Source organism: Felis catus, chromosome B3 (assembly GCF_018350175.1).
Source record: "Felis catus isolate Fca126 chromosome B3, F.catus_Fca126_mat1.0, whole genome shotgun sequence".
NCBI lineage: Eukaryota > Metazoa > Chordata > Mammalia > Carnivora > Felidae > Felis > Felis catus.
Window position 1 is genome coordinate 113,155,966 of NC_058373.1, and position 19,573 is coordinate 113,175,538.

The following is a 19,573-nucleotide window of genomic DNA, read 5'->3' on the forward strand; positions in this document are numbered from 1 at the left end:
GACACAGAATCGGAAACAGGCTCCAGGCTCTGAGCCATCAGCCCAGAGCCCGACGCGGGGCTCGAACTCACGGACTGCGAGATCGTGACCTGGCTGAAGTCGGACGCTTAACCGACTGCGCCACCCAGGCGCCCCTAAAGTAACAAAAATTTAAATGAGGACGGGGTCAGTCATGTCCTACCAGACCATATTGGAGCCTGCAACAAAAGGAAACATAGCAATACTGATTCTTTCTAGTAATCCTTAGGACACATTCAGCTTGTTCATTGTTTGCACTGGGTGTGAAGGGCCCCCTAAGGATTGTTCACCAGGAAGCGGAAAGGCCCTAGCTGCTTAGAAGAGAAGAAAAGTTTCTGTCAGAACAAAGTACCCCAGGTTGCCTTTCAGAACCAGCCTGGTGCACAATTCCCAACCGGTGCCAATGCCCCGGAAATGCCTTCTCACTGACTTCAGATCTCCCCGTGAATCCAAAAGTAATGAATGTATCTTCCACTCCATTTCAAAACGCACATAGACTCAGTACCTTATGAAGCCAGGTCTGTAGTGGTGCAAGGTTTTATTTAATGTACAACAATCCCATTAGGTGAGTTTATTATCCCTTTATTTGTTTTTTCCCAGCAAAGGAAACTGAAACTCAAAATAGTTAAATAACTTGCCCAAGGTCACACAACGTAGGATTTTAACTCCAGGGCAGTGTGGATACTACACTTATGTCTCAGTTCTTGAGCTAGAAGGCGGAGTAAAGAATCACATGAGCTCTGAAATCTTGCTGGGCTCAAACCTAGGACATGGGAAGATAGAATGGGAAATTCTTATCTTCTTTGGCTCTGGCTGTGGCCTGCTCATCTCCTTCTTCCTCTCAAATCCAGGAAAGCAGGGGATTGGCACAGACTAACACAGCATACTAAGACTTGGAAGAGGTGGCAATACATTTGACAAGAAGTGTTCCTGAATGAGTTCACAGAGATGGAAAAGGGAACAATACTGGTCCTCTCTCCTGGAAGTGCCCCCTACCAGGAGGAAACTAAGGCCTCTGCATACTTAGAACCTGCTTCCTGTCCTGGGGAAGCCCCTGGTCCAGCCCACCCCGTCTGACTCACTGGACCCATGGCATGAGTCACACTCTTTCCTCACCCAGCTGTAGTGGCTGAGCCACCAGCCCACCAGGGAACCACGCTGACATAAGCCCAACTCAACCATGGGGAAGAGGATGAAGACAGAGGAAGCAGACAGTGGTGAACAGCTGAGACTTGGAGAAAGGAGAGGGAAAGGTAAGGAAGCTCAGAACACAAGAGCTTATCTTACTCTTCCAGGCAGACAACTCTCCTCTCCCTCTCAAGACTTAGGCTGATGTGGAAGGATCCTTGACTCTCTCAGAAGGTCAGATAATATCTAGAATGTTTGAGTTGTAGAGAGCTATATGGTCAGTGTTTGCTTGTAGGTGATTCAAGTGAAATTCCAATGTGAAATTCCATCATTAGAGAGTCATTCCTCTAGCTATAGATAAGGATCCACTGTTTAAGATACTCACAGTAGAGAACGGTAAATCATGAATCCTTACTCACAATGAATACATTGACTTAATGAGTGTATCAGAATCCAGAATCAGAATCTAATCAGAATTTTATAAATGAAGACTCCCAAAGCCCAGAGAAATAAAATGACTTGTCCAAGGCCCAACAGCCAGTTAGTGGCAATGCAAGACCAGGAAACAGGCTAACAGTACTTCAAGGTACTTCAAGTACTTCAAGGCTAGCTCTCAGCAAACGCCAAGGGCACTTTCCCTAGCAGTGTCCTGCATCAGAACAGGACTGCCTTGAGGGTATAACTACATACACTGGAAAGAGTTCTGTCTGCAAAGCCAGAAAAGACTTTAAACAATGTCTTCCATGTTTTTTCTGACCATAAATAATTTTTGTGCTCATTATAGAAAGTTTAGAAATTACAAAAAAAAAAAAAAAAGATAACACCACACAAATCCCATCATCCAGGCAGATAATATTTTTACATTCACCTATATTTTTATTTAAAAATTCTTGAACCTTGTCTTTTTTTCATTTATAATAGCTAATAAGCATCTTAGCAGATCATTAAAAATAATTCAAGGGGCGCCTGGGTGGCTTGGTCGGTTAAGCGTCCGACTTCGGCTCAGGTCATGATCTCACGGTCCGTGAGTTTGAGCCCCACGTCGGGCTCTATGCTGACAGCTCAGAGCCTGGAGCCTGTTTCAGATTCTGTGTCTCCCTCTCTCTCTGCTCCTCCCCTGTTCATGCTCTGTCTCTCTCTGTCTCAAAAATGAATAAACGTTAAAAATAATTAAAAAAAATAATTCAAAAACATAATTTTAATGGTTGAATAACATTTCATCCTGCCTATATCATAATGTATTTCATCATTTTCATTTAGGTTGAATTCCCTATTTTACTGTGTAAATGATGTTATGATAAATACCTCAGTATATAAACATTCTGCCACATCCCTGATTATTTTTTGATAAATGTTGAAAGCATGCTTTTAGGTTAAAAGGTGTATTTTTAAAATTCTTGATACACATCTCCAAACTGCCTTTTAGAAACATACCACAAGATGCCTTTACCAGCAGCATATGATAATGGCAGTCTCGGGTGTCTACACCAGTATTACCTGTAGTATTTTTAGAAATCTTTGCTGTTTTATTGGGAGGAGCAGAGCCCCTTCCTAGATGTGTAGGCTCTGTGTTGTCTTTATCAGGGGATGGCTAGCTGGGGGAGATCCCCCTGGAAGAGACTCGGAACTGGGAAGTGGCCAGGAGAGAGGGCAGTGAAGAGGTGCAGTGTAGAGCACCACTCACAGGAAAAGGGGGGCATGTGGGGTCTTGGGCAGCCAGGAAAGCACCCTGAAGGCATTGGGCAGAAAAAAGAGGAAGGAGAAGGGAGCTAGAAGTGAAGGCAGCAGAGAGAGCCGGTAGAGAAATTTTGCCCAATTCATGGTTTTGCTCAAAGCCATCCCAAGTTGCTCTCTTACAGCCAGAAACGTATTCATTCATTCATCATTTCATTCATTCACTCACCAAGGTGGAGACTCATATTGAATATGTTCCACGTACAAAGCACAAACCACTTGCCAGGAGGAATACACAGACCCTGGCCCCAGGCCTTACACATCAGTGTAGACAAAGTACCACTTTGATTAACCATGAATATCCCCCTGGTCTGCCACAGGTGGCAGGGCAGGCCCACCAACACAAAAAGTGGTGTTCCAGAACAGTGCTACCCACACCATCTGTGCTGAAGACCAGTGCTTTTGATTTCCCCTGAGTCGTGGACTATTGTGTGGTCCTAGTGTGCATGACTAGAACATAGCCTCCACCACAGGCAACTTACCAGAGACTTCTGCATCAACCAAACTCATCTATATTCTGTTCAATGAAATAAAACCATCCATCATGCACTTGAATGTCGTGGCAATGCCCAGCTGCCATAAAAGTTTCCAAACACTCTCCATTTCTGTTCTTAGCTTATCACAGAGCAGTACCAAACAGACCACTCATAAAATAAACCACACTTCGAGTGTGAGTTCTGGAAACTTCACATCTTATTTCAGCCATTACATGACCTTTGGCAAATTACTTATCCTCTCTGATCCTTATTTTCCTCATCCATAAAATGGGGTAAGAAAGTGCCTGTCTCACGGGGTTATTGGGCAAAATAAATGAGAATATGAAAGTAAATTGTGTAGTGCCAATGCCTGGCACACAGTAGGACACAATAAATTCCCTCAATTCCATTTGATCCCAACCTTGTGAAGTTAGTAGGAGTACTGGTTGTAAGTACCCCACAGTTATGGATAAAATACCAAAGCTGGGAAGGGGGTAGAAGAGCAGAGAGTTTATGTTTACTGTGTTCCTATTATGTGCCAAAGACTTAGCATATACTATTTTATCTAATCCTCAAAAATTCCCTGTGAATTGGGGATTATACCCATTCTGTAGATGGAAATGAAGATTCAGAGAAGTTAAATAACTTGGCCAACATCACAAAGCTAGTATATGGCTCAGTCCAGGTTAAAATCTAGACCTGATTCCAAGCCTTGTTCTTTCCACTACTTCATACTGTCTCCTTTGGCTAAAGGATGTTCTCTTTGGAGAAGGAATCCCATTGGCCTAAGTCAGAGGGTTACTGTGGTAAGTTGCATTCTTGTTCCCAATTATTCACTGCCTGTGGTAGGCTTCCCTGACCCTTTGACTCAGGGTGGGTCTTGTAACTTGCTTTGACCCACAGAACATCACCTGCACATCCCAGTGGAAGATTTAAGTGCCATCACCTGGTTCCACCCTTGCTCTTTCCACAAGCCCGGCATGGCCCAAATCAGGGCTGCTTCCACAACTTGGGTCCAGGAGTGCACACAACTTGGGAAAAGAACTACAGCCAACGTGAGTAAGAAGTAAGCCTTTGTTGTTGTAGACACTGAGGTTGGGGGAGGGTTGTTTGCTACCACGGTGTAACTGGTGAAAGTTCATTGATACCCACAGCTCTCCACCTCAGTTGCGTCCCAGATCCTGAAGGATGCTACTGGGCAATGCCAGGACTGTGCAGCTTGGAACACCTAACATGGACGGGTGGAGTGCCCTCTCATGAACACCCTGAAACTCACCTCCCTGTTCCACTGGCAAAGCTGAAACACCTTGAGAGAGCTGTCAGTCTCTCCAGGGTGTTCAGCCAGCCTTTGGTCGGGGACAACCCAGACTCCCTGCTTCCCCACCAGTGCCCTCCATCCTGCCTGTCCCTCAGAACCCAGCCTTTTAGGAGAAATGCTTGTGGCAGCTGTCTCCTGGACAGGAAGGGCAGGGGGTGGAGCAGGATGCATCTCATGACTCAGCTGTCTGTTCAGGGAGAACTGGACCTGTTTAATATAGATAAGGGCCCTCCCCTCCTTCTCTCCCCCCTTCCCCCCTTCTCTAAATGTCATTCCTAGAGGTTAGGCTTTCTTTTGGCTTATTTTGTGTGTGTAAAAAAAAAAGGGGGGGCAACGTGGGGGAGCAGGGCGCCTGGGTGGCTCAGTCGGTTAAGCATCTGACTCTTGATTTTAACTCATGTCGTGATCTCACAGTTCCTGATGGAGTCCGGCATCAGGCACAGAGCCTGCTTAGTTAGGATTCTCTCTCTCTCCCTCTCCCAAAATAAATAAATACATTTTTTAAAGGGGGATGGGGGTGGTAGAACCTTGGCCTGGGAATGTCTGAGGAACCCCAGCAGGAAGGGGCTGGCTAAGGTGCCATGTGCTGGCCACCGTGTATCACTATCACATCTGGTCATATTTGTTCTCCGGCCTCAGAGGCTCCCACCTGGCCAATCATCAGAATCACCTGCAGGGCTTTTAACCAGCCCCACTCAGGGCCTCCACTCATAACAAGGCAGGTTGTGTACTGCATAAAGAGGGCAAATGGAAGCCAAAGTGCAAGCTATGCTCCACAGTCCACACATGCCCTCAACTCAGGGCTGCCTTCTCTAAAGGGAGGGGGGATTTTTCTTAACCTAAAGTCTCTGTCCACTTGCCAAGTCACATCCTAGCAAGACTGCTTCTGCCCAGAGAAGGCACCTTCTTCTATTTCATACAAAGTAGCAGGGACCATGCCCATCCCCAGGAGATTCTGATTTGTGGATTGGAGAAGCCTCATTTAAGAAACCTGTCCTGGTGAGGAGGTGGGTCAGCTCTGGGAACCTTAGTCCTGAAAACCCCCTGAGCTTCTCAGCCCTCTTAGGGGGAAGGGCCCTCTGAATTCAAACGTGGGTGCCGACTGAAGACCAGCCCCATTGCTGACTAGGACGCGGGCAGGAGGAGGGAAATCCTGTGCGTCCCCCAGGTGATGTGGAGTTGAATTCGGGTGTGCAAGTCAGTCTCCAGGCTGGTCTCCCACCTGCATTCAGGCCGGCGGCATAAAAGCGTCCCCAGCCCCCACGCACCCAGCTCCGCCCTCGGGAGAGGCTATCAGTTGCTAGGTGGGGCGGTCTGCTCGGGAGATTAGAAGAGGGCGAAGCCTGCCCCAACAATCCCCAACACAGAGCTCTGAACCTAGACAAAGTGAGGAGTAGGGGGTTGCTGCGGGCTTCGTGAGGTTAAAAATGCTAAGAGATGGCGTGAAGACTGAATTCTCAAAGTAGCAATCACTCACACCCCTTTTGGGAGTTTCCAGTGAGGGGGAAGCTCGGGCCAGAACTTCCCAGGACTGGAGGCTGACGCTTCACCGCATTCCAAACGCGGAACCACGTGGGCTGGGCGGGGCAGGCGCCGCGCAGAGGTCAGCTGTGTTGGCCCAGGCAGACTTCCCACCAACACCTGGCGAGCGGGAGCCTTGGACGAAGAGTTTAAGGAGGCTCTCGGAGTGTGGAGGTGCAAGGTCCACCCCTGAAAGCGCGTGTCTCCTTAAATTTTGTGCTGTTTCTCCTGCTAGTCCCGCCCCAGTCCCAGCCTGAGTCCTGACCACCGTGGGTGCAACTTCTGAATTACCTGGCTCCTCCACAGCTTTTGGGGTGGCCCGCCCATGTAGAAGCCCACCTCCCACGAGCAAGGTGAATCTCCTCTCACTTGAAGATCAGAAATTGAGATCTTTCCTGTTCAATTAAGGATACGTTTCCAGTAAGTGCAGACATGGAAGAAAATAGCAGACAAACAGTGGCTAAGATGGCAGACTCTGCATTTGATCTCCTTAAAGTGCAGATCCGACTCTAGAGAGCTATGCTGGGCCTGGGACTTTGCACTTGTAACTAGTCACCAGATGATGCTACTGTCCTTGGTCAGGAACCACAGGAGTTACTTAGTTCCTGTAAAGAGGAGACCTCGAACTCAGGACTGGCTGCACAATTTGCAGGTTCCAATACAGAATGAAAAGGTAGGCTCCAGTTTCAAAACTTAAGAATGTCAAGGTAGCAGCAGCAGACTGTTAAAACAGTCGTGGGGCCCTATGCCACTGTTGGAGCCTCACAGGGTTGTTGAGAGGATTAAAGGTTAGCCCGTAAAGCACTTAGATATCACCTGTGCAGATCCTTGATCATGTCGGCGATCATTATCCCTCAGCCCCAGACAGCCTCTCCCTGAACACATGGACTGTCAGACCTTATGTAGTCCAACATTCCTTTTACGGGGGAGGAAATTGAGCTTCCTGGGAAGAGTTCAAAGAATAATTGATAGGTCAGAGGGACAACTTGTGAGGTCACACTCAGAACTCAGACCTCTATGCCAGGGCTTTTCCTCCTGGGCTGTATTCAGTATGTGTGTGGGAGGGTGGGGGTGGGGGACAGGCAGCAGGAAGGTAACCTAGCATCTCAGAAATGCTGAGGGGAGGTTGAGACTAGATGGGTGCCGGTTGTCCCTGCAGGAACACAGTCCAAATCATTGGATCACACACCTGTTGGACTTTTGGGATGTATGTCCTGAGCTCCTTGGTAAGAACCTAGAATCCTGTGGGAATGGCACAGGTGCCCTCAACCACTGCCTCTTAAACACATCCAGTTGCTGTGCTTTGCGGTTCTTGGTCTGCCCTTCAAAGTTTCTTTGCCTCCTCCCTTATTGCCACCTACCGCTGTCAGGGTGCCCATCTCCAGCAGCTACTCTATAAATTGCTTACAATCGGATTAAATTTAGAAACATAACCCAAGGTATTAGAACTGTGCAGAAAATAAGGATAAATGGTGTCTGAGTGCTCTCATCACATGATATGTGCTTCTCCAAAGCTTCTCCAGGCTTTTGCTTTTTCACCTGATTTCTGATTCTGTGCTTTGTTTTGCATGAGTGAGGTTGCCAAATATTGAATTCTGGATGAATGAGTTATCACTGTAACAATAAGGAAATTGATAATAGAAAAATTGCAGGTTTTAAGAATTATTGCCATTATTACTATTTTAGTCGTCACTATTAGGACAGGAAAATTGACAGTGAATTTCTGAGGCCATTCTGAGAACAAGACCAGCTCTTCACTTCCTATTATAAATCAGGGGAAGCCATTTCGTGGTAACAGTAGTGCCTTCTCTTTCTAGAGGCTGCTCTCAAGACAGCTTCTATTGAAGACAGCGCTTTGCTCTTGACCCCTAATTGCACTTTCCAGACATGGGGATACACTGTAGCCAGCAATGTGAAGATGGGGTAGTGAGTTATCCAGCCCTCAGATTTGTGTTTACCCCAAACCAGGGCACAGACCATGGCTACCTCTTCCTTCCCCCTCTCCCTCTTACCCCTCCAGGTGTCTCATGATTGCTTAGGAAGGAAGAAGGTGAGCCTCAGGTGTCCGCCCAGTCAGGTAGACCTAAGGGCTGAGCAAGACAACTGTCCTCCAAGAATGGTCTTCCCCACTTCCCTCTCTAGCAGGATCCTGCTTCTCTCTCAGACCCATCTCTGTGGCCCCTCTTCTGAAGCTCTCTCCAGCTACCCCCCAGAGTTGGGGCTCAGCCTTGTATGTCACTGCATCTTGGTAGAACTAATAATAGTAATAGCTGCCATATTTGGGCCACTGTGCTAAGTCATCCATTAATGCCAACAGCCCAAAGAAGTAGATGCTGTTATTTGCATTTGCAGATGATGAAATGGAAGTAACTTGCCAAGCTTGTACAGAGCTGACTCCAAATTTTGGGCTCTTAACTCAAAAGGTTTACTGAATATCATATACTATGGAGACAATCTGTCAAGATGCAGACCAGAGGCCTGGGGCTCCAATGACTTCTGAGTGAAACTCATGAGTGAGTGCAGAGGAGGGAGGCGTTTGGGAGGGCAGGCATCCCTGCAGCACAATTCCAGGGAGCTGAGTCTACAGCACTGAAATGCTTTAGGGTTCCCTGGGCATTTCTCTTTGTGGCTGTGGCCCGCTCAGGACATTTGTGGCTCTTGGAAGTGGAGTCAGCTAGGAAGTCTGTCACCTATGATGCCAAGGTCTCTGGGAAGTAGGCCTGCTGGGAAAACAGTCCACGTTGTGTCTCATGGCCAGGAACAGCTTGAGAGACTGCCATACTTGTGAGTAAGAAACCCACGGAGGCAGACCTACTGTAGGCTCTGGAATGATCCAGTCCCCTCCTTATGTATCTTTTGTAGAGCAGACTCCCTGGGGAGCCCATTTGTTTTATCTGCCAAGTCCTTGTCTTAGCCCTTGAATCAAGGTAGCAATCAGGGTTGCATGTCCCTCTGTCCTAAGGGTGGCACACTTGTATCTTGTAGCTCTGTGTCGTCTTCTCCTTCTGCCTTAGAAGCAACACCAGGAGATCCTTTCCTCCTGGGGTCCTGAGTCAGGACTAGATTCCAGGATTGTGGACCTCTTCCCTGTCCCCAGCCCTGGGTCTCACAGGTGGGGCAAGTTTGAGATCTCTGTGGTGGGTTTTCATTCTGTGACTTTACTCACCAGGTCGAGCCCTGCAAGTGGTGACTGTCAATGAGATCATCTGGAAGGCCTGAAGGCTGGACCCATGGCCTGTCTGCTACCCATACACTTATGCATGTGCAGGCGCGCGCACACACACACACACACACACACACACGTGCACTCATGTGTGCCAAACTCCCATTGATTCTCTAACTGCCAGTTTGTCCCAATCAGTGTCTTGGTCCAGGAGTGAGATGACAAGTAAAATAAACATACCTCCTCTTTACAAGTGGCTCCTTTCTCTAAGTTCCTGTTGTCCAATAGAACTTTCTTTGCTGATGGAAATGTTCTATATCTGCTCTGTCCGACACCACGAAAGGCTATTGAGCCACTTAAAATGAGACTAGTGTAAAGAACTGAAGTTTAAATTTTATTTCATTTTAATTAGAATTTATACAGCCACCTGTGACCAGTGGCTAGCAAATCAGACAATGCAGATCTAGGGATCGTCGTGTTTTCCAATAAACACTCAGGACCCAGGGCCTGATAGGTGGGAGTAGATGTATAGGGCAATCTATTTGGAATTGGGACTGGACTGTTAATCTCTATGCTACATCTGTGCTTGAGCTCAGATTTAAAACCTCATCTTTGTCCCCCTTTTATACATTTTTATTTCTTTTTTATTAAATTTTTTTTTAACGTTTATTTATTTTTGAGACAGAGAGAGAGAGAGACAGCATGAACGGGGGAGGGGCAGAGAGAGAGGGAGACACAGAATTGGAAGCAGGCTCCAGGCTCTGAGCCATTAGCCCAGAGCCCGACGCGGGGCTCGAACTCGAACTCGCGGACCGCGAGATCGTGACCCGAGCTAAGTCGGATGCTTAACCGACTGAGCCACCCAGACGCCCCTATACATTTTTATTTCTAATCCTCCCAGCAACTCTGTAAAGAAGATCATCTTTATTTTTGCAGATGAGGCAACTGAGGCCCAGAGAGCTAAGTGACAGCCTGATCTCATGCAGCACACTGGGGATCAGCCTCATCCCCAGAACTGTGTGGCTCCTGCTCTGGTTCCAAAGCGAGGCTCCTCCCACTGCCTCTCTTTAGGTGCTTTGAAGTCCATTCATCAGAGGGTGGCCCAGCCCTCCCACAAAGCCCTGGGTGCTGCTGCAGTAAAAAACTAGGGTAGGGAGACTTCTGAGTTCAGCCGCTGAGGGGAAGTTACTGGCGTATCCAGGAAAGGAGGGGAGTGGCCAGTGCACCCGCACAGACTGACCTGCACCCCAGCCCACAAGTGTCTTATGGAGGAGGCCAGGAGACCGCTGAGCGGGACATATGATGTCCAAGGCCTTCCTCCTGCCTGAAATTCTTTGCTTGCTATCTGAATTCCACCAATGGTTCTTTCTCTCTCTCAACAAAGTGTAGAAGAGATTCTTTAATAGCTTGATTTATGGAGAGGAAAAGGAGATTTTGATAGAGGGGAGAGTCATTTGCAAGGTAGAGTAGAGGGAAGGGCAGAACTGGGTGGAACCCCAGCATGGCACTTTAGTCAAAGAGCCTTGAAGACACAGGGTTCCCGGGGGGGGGGGGGTGCAGTGTGGGATGAGTGAAGAAGCAGGGGACATGGCAAGGAGTATTAGTAAGCCAGATTTTGGGGAGGCACTGAAGGCAAACTTTCAACCCACCTAAACTCAGTCTGTTCCTCTCGGGGCTCTCATGCCAGCCTGGTTCTCTCATGCCCCATGGCCTTTGCATGCACAGCTCCCTGTACTCCAAGCCTCACTAGCCTCTGCTTGGCATACCCCTCCTCTTCCTCTTTCAGGTCCCAGTTTAAAGATTACTTTCTCAAGGATATTTTTCTGGCTCCCAGGCTTTATTTAATATGTATCGTGTTGCATGTTCTTACGGCATCTTCTTTCCTCCATGTGCTTAGCTCATCTTTTAATTGTTTACTTGTTATTATTTGATTAATGTCTTATTCCCTCATTGGATTCTAAGCTTCATGAAAACTAGGACTATGTGTGGTTTTACTCTTGATTTTAGCCACAGCAACTCCTCATGATGCCTGGCACATAGGCACCGTTCCACAAATAAGGGCTGAATAAGTTCAGTGAATGCAGGTTAAGTGGGTCCATCCACCATGGGGCTTTCTGTCCCTTTCCACAAAGAAGTTGACTCTGCCCAGACTGATCACCAGAACTGTGATGAGTCTGTCCCTAAGTCACTCTTAACTCCTTCATTCATACCTAGAAGAAAATCAGTTACAATGCTTTGGGTTCCAAGTAACCAAAAGTCCACCAACAATGGCTTAAACCCTAGGGAGATGTGTTTATCTACTTAACAAGGAGCCTGGAGGTAGGTGACATCAGAGTTGACCCAATGGCTCAATGCTGCCATCACAAATCGGGCTTTTCCCAACTTCCTGCCCTGTCCTCATTCAGGCATTTGTTGCCACAGCAACAAACATCATTCTCTCAAAACACTGTCTCAAGCAGGAAGGAAAGGGACAAGAAAGGATTGGGAGGGTGTTTGTTTGCAAGATCAATTTAAAGAATAAAATGACCATCTGTACCAGCCTCTAGGACAGTACTTAACAACATGGTTTTGCAGTTAATTCTTTATCTATGAGCACCCCTCCCCAGTAACCTCCCCAACCAGCTTTTTCCTAACAGAGGCTATTTTGGAAATGCCCTTCATCAGCCTCTAGCACGGTCCCCAGGCAGCCATGGTGCTTGCAGAAGGGGGAAACCAAGAGTGAGAGAGGCCGGGAAGGTCTGAAGTGGGGATATGGGCTGTGTCCATTGCCAGAACTGGGGAACTCGGAGGGAAAGTGGGCATCAGGGTGCTCATAGCACAGGAAACAGGAAGTAGTGAGTCTGAGAGGAGAAGGGGGAGAGCTGTGGTGATTACTGGCACAGTTGGTAAGGAGCTGTAAAAAAAAAAAAAAAAGGGAAGGGTGTAGACCCAGGGGTTTGTGCCAATCCAGCTTCCTATATGTCCTGAGGTTTTCTTCCATCTCAGTAGGTGTTGTTTCCTTCCAGAGAGGGCAAGTATATGGCTGTCCCTCTCCTCAGAAGCATCCAAGTGCAAATGAGTCCTTGGTGAGTATTTCTACGGCTCCTGGCTCCTGCAGTATTTGGAGCGATGAAAGGAATTGAAATCCTCTTCTCCATTCTCACCTATTATGGTCCTGTGGAATTGAATACCAATAGCAGGCAGGGGAGAGAAGCTAAAATATTGAGGGTTGTTAAGAGAGAAGGAAGTAAAACCACTGATCCCACCCCCCACCCCCATTTTCCCCCTTGTTTCCATGCTCAACATCTGGCATTCTCTCTTGGGTCGTGACCTGCCTGAACAGGGTCCCTACTGAGGCTTCCATGGAGGGGTGAATCTGACAGGGTTGGGTTGGCTCTTGGGGTGCCATTGGACCAGAAAGGACCCTCTGCTGTGACCCTACTTTGTGCCTAGAAGTTGGTTCCACATGGTCCTAGCTCAGCTCTTGTCCATCAGAGAAGTCCGAGGCCCCCTCCACTGCATCCTCGCCTTTCTCTGCCTTAATTCTTCTCAAGTCCTACTTGGAAAGGAGGGACATCATCCCAACAGGCTCAACTGCTGTATTGTGCCTGGAGAAACAAAGTTTAATACTGCAAATGAAACCATTTTAATGGCTGCTTTGTGCTGCCCCAAATAAAACATCTCTAAGTGGTTTCTCAAGATAACACATCAGAAACCAAAACACACTCAACATCCAACATTTAAAATATTCAGTATGACTCTCAGATTACCTTTTCCTGTGGAAAGACAATCAGAACAATGGTTACTAGGATACTCTGCACACAAGGGAGCGTATTGTTGGGTCTGATAGCATCTCGGCTGAGCTACCCAGGGAGGAGGATGTCAGCCTCACCCTTGGGGTTTTCAGTGATCTCAGCAAAGTTAGGAACCAAAAACTGGGGACCATGACTGAGTCCTTTGAAAGTGTGGGACCCTATGTATCTTGCTGTGATGGATGTTTCATTGCCTGCTGCCACCTTCACTATAGGGACAATTGGTAAGCCTCTCAAATGGCCAAGTGTGAGTACCTTCCATAGCATCAGAGAAAGGGCAGACTTTGTGCTGATTTGGGGAAGGGAGTGGTGGTGGATAGTCTGGTTTTAAGAGGAACTTAAAGTCTAAGGACTCCTGGGGTTTGTGGCTTGGAAGCGAAGGCAGCTCAGGGCAGTTCTAGTCCTGAGGCGTGTCCAGGGAACCAGGACCACCGTGTGAAGAGGGGAGAGTGTGCACAAGCTGAGTGAAGGGGACTGTCATTTTCCAGCCACACTCTCTAACCTCTGGCTAGAGCAAGGACCCAAGGCCCTGGAGGAGTCAGCTCACCAGTCTTCCCTTGCTTCTCCAAGCTCCAGGACCCTCTCCACCTATTAGGAGAAATTAGATGAGTCAAGGGAAACTGAAAGGTGGAGTGTTGGAGGTGGCTGGGGAAGGGTTGGCGTAGATAACATGGTTGAGGTGGCTGAAGACTATGGGAAGACAGGGGGCATATTCAAGCAGAAAAGCTACACTGTCATTTTTGTGACAGTGCCTTATAACTGTGAAGCACTATCCAAATGGCTTTTGTAAAATCTTCCTGTTGTCTCTGCCCATTTTAAGAGAACGTCTGCCCAGTGGCCACTAGGAGGCAGCCAAGTCCCATGCAGTTGAGCTATCCCTGGCAAGTAAGGTCCACCAGGGGAGGAGGGCCAGAGGAACAGCCCTCATGGGCTGTGGCCATGGCAATTCAGCCAGCCCAAGGCCCAGGGGCTCCAAGGCCAAACTTAAGCAGGCCACCTTTGTCAATGCCCCTCTCCTTACTCTCTAGCATCCTCGTATCTCACCCAAAGCACACTTAGAACTTCTTGTCTGCCACCCAGGACCCCACCCACCTTCTGTCTCACACAGAGCTCATGGCAGGACTGACCTGCCCCAACCAGTTCCAGTTCCTATTCCCTCAGGTTCTACTAAAATATTGGCCCATCTGAGAAACTCATTTGCACTGCGTGGCTGAAGACAATTTACTATTTACTTTTTTCTTTCTTTAAATGTTTATTTTTAAGAGAGGGAGAGAGCACGTGAGGGGCAGAGAGAAGGGGAGAGAGAGAATCCCAAGCAGGTTCTGTGCTGTCAGTGCAGAGCCCAATGTGGGGCTTGAACCCACAAACCATAAGATCACGAACTGGGCCAAAAATCAAGAGTTGGACACTTAACCCACTGAGTCACCCAGGTGCCCAGATAATTTGCTATTTAGCACTTCCAAAAATACTCTTACTTGAGGGGATTTGAACCTTAACAGTGATGGTATAAACTTAGTTTCCTCAAGCGCCTGTATGGAGGGACTATAGTAATTATAAGGAATATATTTTTCTGGCATGTTCTGCTACTGTTACGGGACCATTCACAAAGTCTCTTGCACATTTCTGGGAGTCTCCAGAAGGTATCTTATAGGAGCTCCACTCGTGCCCCAGGCCTCCAGGCAGCATGGGGGGATGCTTCCGACTGTTTCTAATGAAACAACAGAGGGACGACCCCCCCACCACCTACCTACACATGTATTCTCAAGTGTTCCAAGGCCAAAATGATATCTTGCTCCCCAATATCATAAAAATATTCACAGCCGGCACTTGTGTAGCACTTATCATATGCCTGGCACTTTGCTAAGTTCTTATATACACTATTCTCCACAACAACCCAGTAGGGGGAACTATCATCCTTACTCCTGTTTCCAAATGGAGGATTTGAGGCCCAGAGATGTTAAGTACTTTGACCATGATCACACAGCTGATAAATGGAAGAGGCAAGATTCAAACCCAGGCAATCTGGCTCCGCAGCTAGGTTTTTAACCAGTGCACACAATGCCTCTTCAGACAGCTCCAGAAACTGCAATTTCAGCCTCCTCACAGCCTCCTTTCTCACTGGCACTCAGTCTGGGGCAGACTCTTGCCCTGCCCAGTACTTCCCCTTCCTGCAGACCTCTGAATCTGTTTTTCAGGTAGGCCTAAAGGCCTGGCTTGCTTCCTTCCTTCCTTCCTTCCTTCCTTCCTTCCTTCCTTCCTCCCTCCCTCCCTCCCTCCCTCCCTCCCTCCCTCCCTCCCTCCCTTCCTTCCTTCCTTCCTTCCTTCCTTCCTTCCTTCCTTCCTTCCTTCCGTTTTTACCAGGATGCTCCACAGACCAGCTCCCCACAGCACCTCCCTACTGCTGCCTGGGATCTAGGATAGGAGACAAAGATGGGCTTTGGTCTGCAGAAGCCAGGTGAACTTTGGCAACCTCTCTTATCTTGCCCTTTAGGCAGCTACCTCATGTGATTATCCTAATGTTGGTTCTCATGGCAAGTGGAATTATCCCATTAGGACTAAAGGGATCATAGAATCCTAGAGTCAGAGGAATATTAAGTTTCAAGACCTATCCTCTCTTTTTATATGAAATAAGTGCCTGCAGGGGTGAAATACTTCATTCAAGTTCACAAAACTCAAGTGGGCTAAAGCCATGACTAGAAACCAACCAACCAGATTATTCTGCTAACAACAACATCTAACATTTATTCAACACTTACTACACGCTGGGTGCCAACACTAAACCCCATAAGTGCATTATCTTGTTTAACTCAATGTTCCTGTGGCCTAGCTCTGTTCTGTATTTTTCAAATGAGAAACCAATTCCAAGAGACTAAATAACTTGCTCAAGATCACATGGTCTTTAAGCTATAGGGCTGGGATTGAACCCAGGTCTGTCTGTTTTTAATTATTATTTATTTTATCTCATTTTATTTTTTAAATTTACATTCAAGTTAGTTATCATACAGTGCAACAATGATTTCAGGGGTAGATTCCTTAATGACCCTTACCCATTTAAACATCCCCTCTCCCACAACCCCTCCAGCATCCCTCTGTTTGTTCTCCATATTTAAGAGTGTTTTATGTTTTGTCCCCCTCCCTGTTTTTATATTATTTTTGCTTCCCTTCCCTTAAGTTCATCTGTTTTGTATCTTAAAGCCTTCATATGAGTGAAGTCATATGATATTTGTCTTTCTCTGACTAATTTCCCTTAGAATAATACCCTCTAGTTCCATCCACATAGTTGCAAATGGCAAGATTTCATTCTTTTTGATTGCCGAGTAATACTCCATTGTATATATATACCACATCTTCTTTATCCATTCATCCATCGATGGACATTTGGGCTCCTTCCATACTTTGGCTGTTGTTGATAGTGCTGCTATAAACATTGGGGTGCATGTGTCCCTTTGAAACATTGCATACCTGTATCCCTTGGATAAATACCTAGTAGTGCAATTGCTGGGTTGTAGGGTAGTTCTATTTTTAATTTTTTGAGGAACCTCCACACTCTTTTCTATAGTGGCTGCACCAGCTTGCATTCCCAGCAGCAATGCAAAAGAGATCTTTCTCTGCATCCTCCCCAACATCTGTTGTTGCCTGAGTTGTCAATGTTAGTCATTCTGACAGGTGTGAGGTGGCATCTCATTGTGGTTTTGATTTTTATTTCCCTGATGATGAGTGATGTTGAGCATTTTTTCATATGTTGGTTGACCATCTGGATGTCTTCTTTGGAGAAGTGTGTATTCATGTCTTTTGCCCATTTCTTCACTGGGTTATTTGTTTTGGGGGTGTTGAGTTTGATAAGTTCTTTATAGATTTTGGATACTAACCCTTTATCTGATATGTCGTTTGCAAATATCTTCTCCCATTCTGTCAGTTGCCTTTTAGTTTTGCTGATTGTTTTCCTTCGCTGTGCAGAAGCTTTTTATTTTGATGAGGTCCCAATAGTTCATTTTTGCTTTTGTTTCCCTTGCTTCCAGAGATGTGTTGAGTAAGCAGTTGCTGTGGCCAAGGTCAAAGAGGTTTTTGCCTGCTTTCTCCTCAGGGATTTTGATGGCTTCCTGTCTTACAGTTAGGTCTTTCATCCATTTTGAGTTTATTTTTGTGTGTGGTGTAAGAAAGTGGTCCAGGTTCTTTCTTCTGTATGTCGCTGTCCAGTTTTCCCAGCACTACTTGCTGAAGATACTGTCTTTATTCCATTGGATAGTCTTTCCTGCTTTGTCAAAGATTAGTTGGCCGTATGTTTGTGGGTGCACATTAAATATTCTTTAACATATTATTTCCATTACTACATGGAACAAAAGAGGATACAGTGAGAAGTAAGTTTCCCTCACACCCTTTTACCCTGTTCCTCCAACCTCACAGGCAACCACTATTGATTGGTAACATCCGCCCGACACTTTACAGTTTTAAACAATAATTTCCCAGAAATTATCTCATCAGATTCCAGCAACAGCTTCCTAAAATATGTTAGGCATAAGTTTTTATTGTCTCCTTTTACAAATTGGGAGCCTAGCTCAAAGAGATTATAACTTGCTCACTTAGGCTTCTAGTAAATGGCAGAGCCAAGATTAAGACCCTGGTCATCTGAGACCACCTTCTGAACCTTTTGAAATACACCACACTACCTCCCTTAGTGAAAGAGTCTTGGGTTTTTAGAACTTGGAATATGCCATAAATAGTTTGCCTTCTACAGAGAGAGACTTTTAGTTGGTCAGGAAACAGGAAAAACCTCATCATTTCTTAAGTATTTACATTCCAGAGTGAACTGTTCATTCTCTGCTTTGGGGCAGATTTACAAAGACACTTCCCTGTGTTTTAGAGAATTCTACAATTAAAATCATTGGGGTGCTTTCAGGCGAGACCAAGGATCCTGTGTGGACTGGTTTTCTAGGGCCACCATAACAAAGTACCACAGACTGGGTGGCTTAAATCAACAGAAACTTCTTCTCTCTGCTCTGGAGGCTAGAAGTCTAGAAGGTATTGGTAGTGTTGGTTCTTTCTGGAGGCTCAGAGGGAGAATCTGTTTCAGGTCTCCAGGCCTCTCCTGGCTTCTGGTGCTTGTCAGGTATCCTTGGGATTCCTTGGTCCAATCTTTGCCTCTGTTGTCTCATAGTCTTTGCCCGTGTGTGTGTGTGTGTGTGTGTGTGTGTGTCTGCCTGTTTGTCTGTCTATCCGCCTGTTTTTGCCTGTGTCTCTGTTATCCCTTTTATCAAGACATCAGTCATTGGATTTAGGGCCCATTCTAATCCAGGCATGACCTCATCTTAACTAACTATATCCACAAAGCCATATTTCCAAGTAAGTTCACATTCTGAGGTCCTTCGTGGACATCAGTTTTGAGAGGATGCTTATTCAACCTAGTATACTGTGTCTTCCTGTTTTATTTAATAAATGGAATATGCTGAGTCCTGGAGGCAGGACAGTTCTGCCCATCTTAAGGGAGGGAAAGGAAAGGAGAGAAAGATAAATGGAGGACTCCTCAGAGGAGCGTACAGATTACTGCTGGCTGAAACCAAGAAATAGCATGAGCTGGGTTGGGCTGGGCTTGGGGGGACAGTGTATCATTTTATTGCAAGGCTTTTGGGTCAAAATGCTTGTGTTTTAGTGAACATGAGAATGAGAATAGGAGTGAGGTGGAGAGAAGAAAGGAGAGAGCTGGCTTAGTCACAAGAATAATCTCCTCCTGCCCCCCGCAACAGTAAATAGCTGGGGCCAAGTCCTAGGCAGATGAAGAGGAGATAACAGCTAATCAAACCTTAACACACACTGTAGGTTCCTTTTCTGCATTGAAAAAAAGAACAACAAAAAGCAAACCAACAAAAAGTAAATAGCTGGGAATTAATTTAACTTGGAATAAATGATTTTTTTCAAAGAAAATGTTAAGGTGTAAAGGAAAACATGAGTGAATGAAGAGCTATACTTTTTTTTTTAGTTTGTTTGTTTATTGGGTGGGTGGGAGAGAGAGAGAGAGAGAGAGAGAGAGAGAGAGAGAGAGAGAGAGAGAGAGAGAGAGAATGAATCCCAAGCGGGCTCCATGCTGTCAGTGCAGAGCCTGATGTGGGGCTCCAGCTCACAAACCATGAAATCATGACCTGAGCCAAAGTCAGACGCTTAACTGACTGAGCCACTGAGGTGCCCCTGAAGAGCTGCACCTTGATCTTGATTGTGAAATCTAAATAAAGTTAAGATTACAATAGAATATAAAGACACAATGAGCTGCATTGCAGGGCTTAACAAATAAATAGTAAAACTCATCTGGAGTATGAATGGGCAAAATATTTAGAAAAAAAAATGTTTTAGGGAACTTAAAATAACCAGATAGCTATCACTACAATCTATGAGGGTAAAGACAAGAAAAATTGACGAGGGAAATATACTGAAA

The 19,573-nt window shown here is 46.3% G+C and overlaps 1 long non-coding RNA gene across 5 annotated transcripts in view; it reads left to right on the plus strand.

Annotated features, from left to right (window-relative positions):
* The first annotated feature begins 4,243 nt into the window (after positions 1-4,243).
* LOC111560896 overlaps positions 4,244-19,573 on the plus strand; it is a 41,384-nt gene continuing 26,054 nt past the window's right edge. The window contains exons 1-3 of one of the 5 annotated variants that reach the window (XR_006599712.1): positions 4,244-4,411; positions 6,431-6,868; positions 9,365-9,608. This is a non-coding gene — a long non-coding RNA (uncharacterized LOC111560896). The other 4 variants (XR_006599713.1, XR_006599711.1, XR_002743158.2 and 1 more) reach the window with 4 other exon arrangements.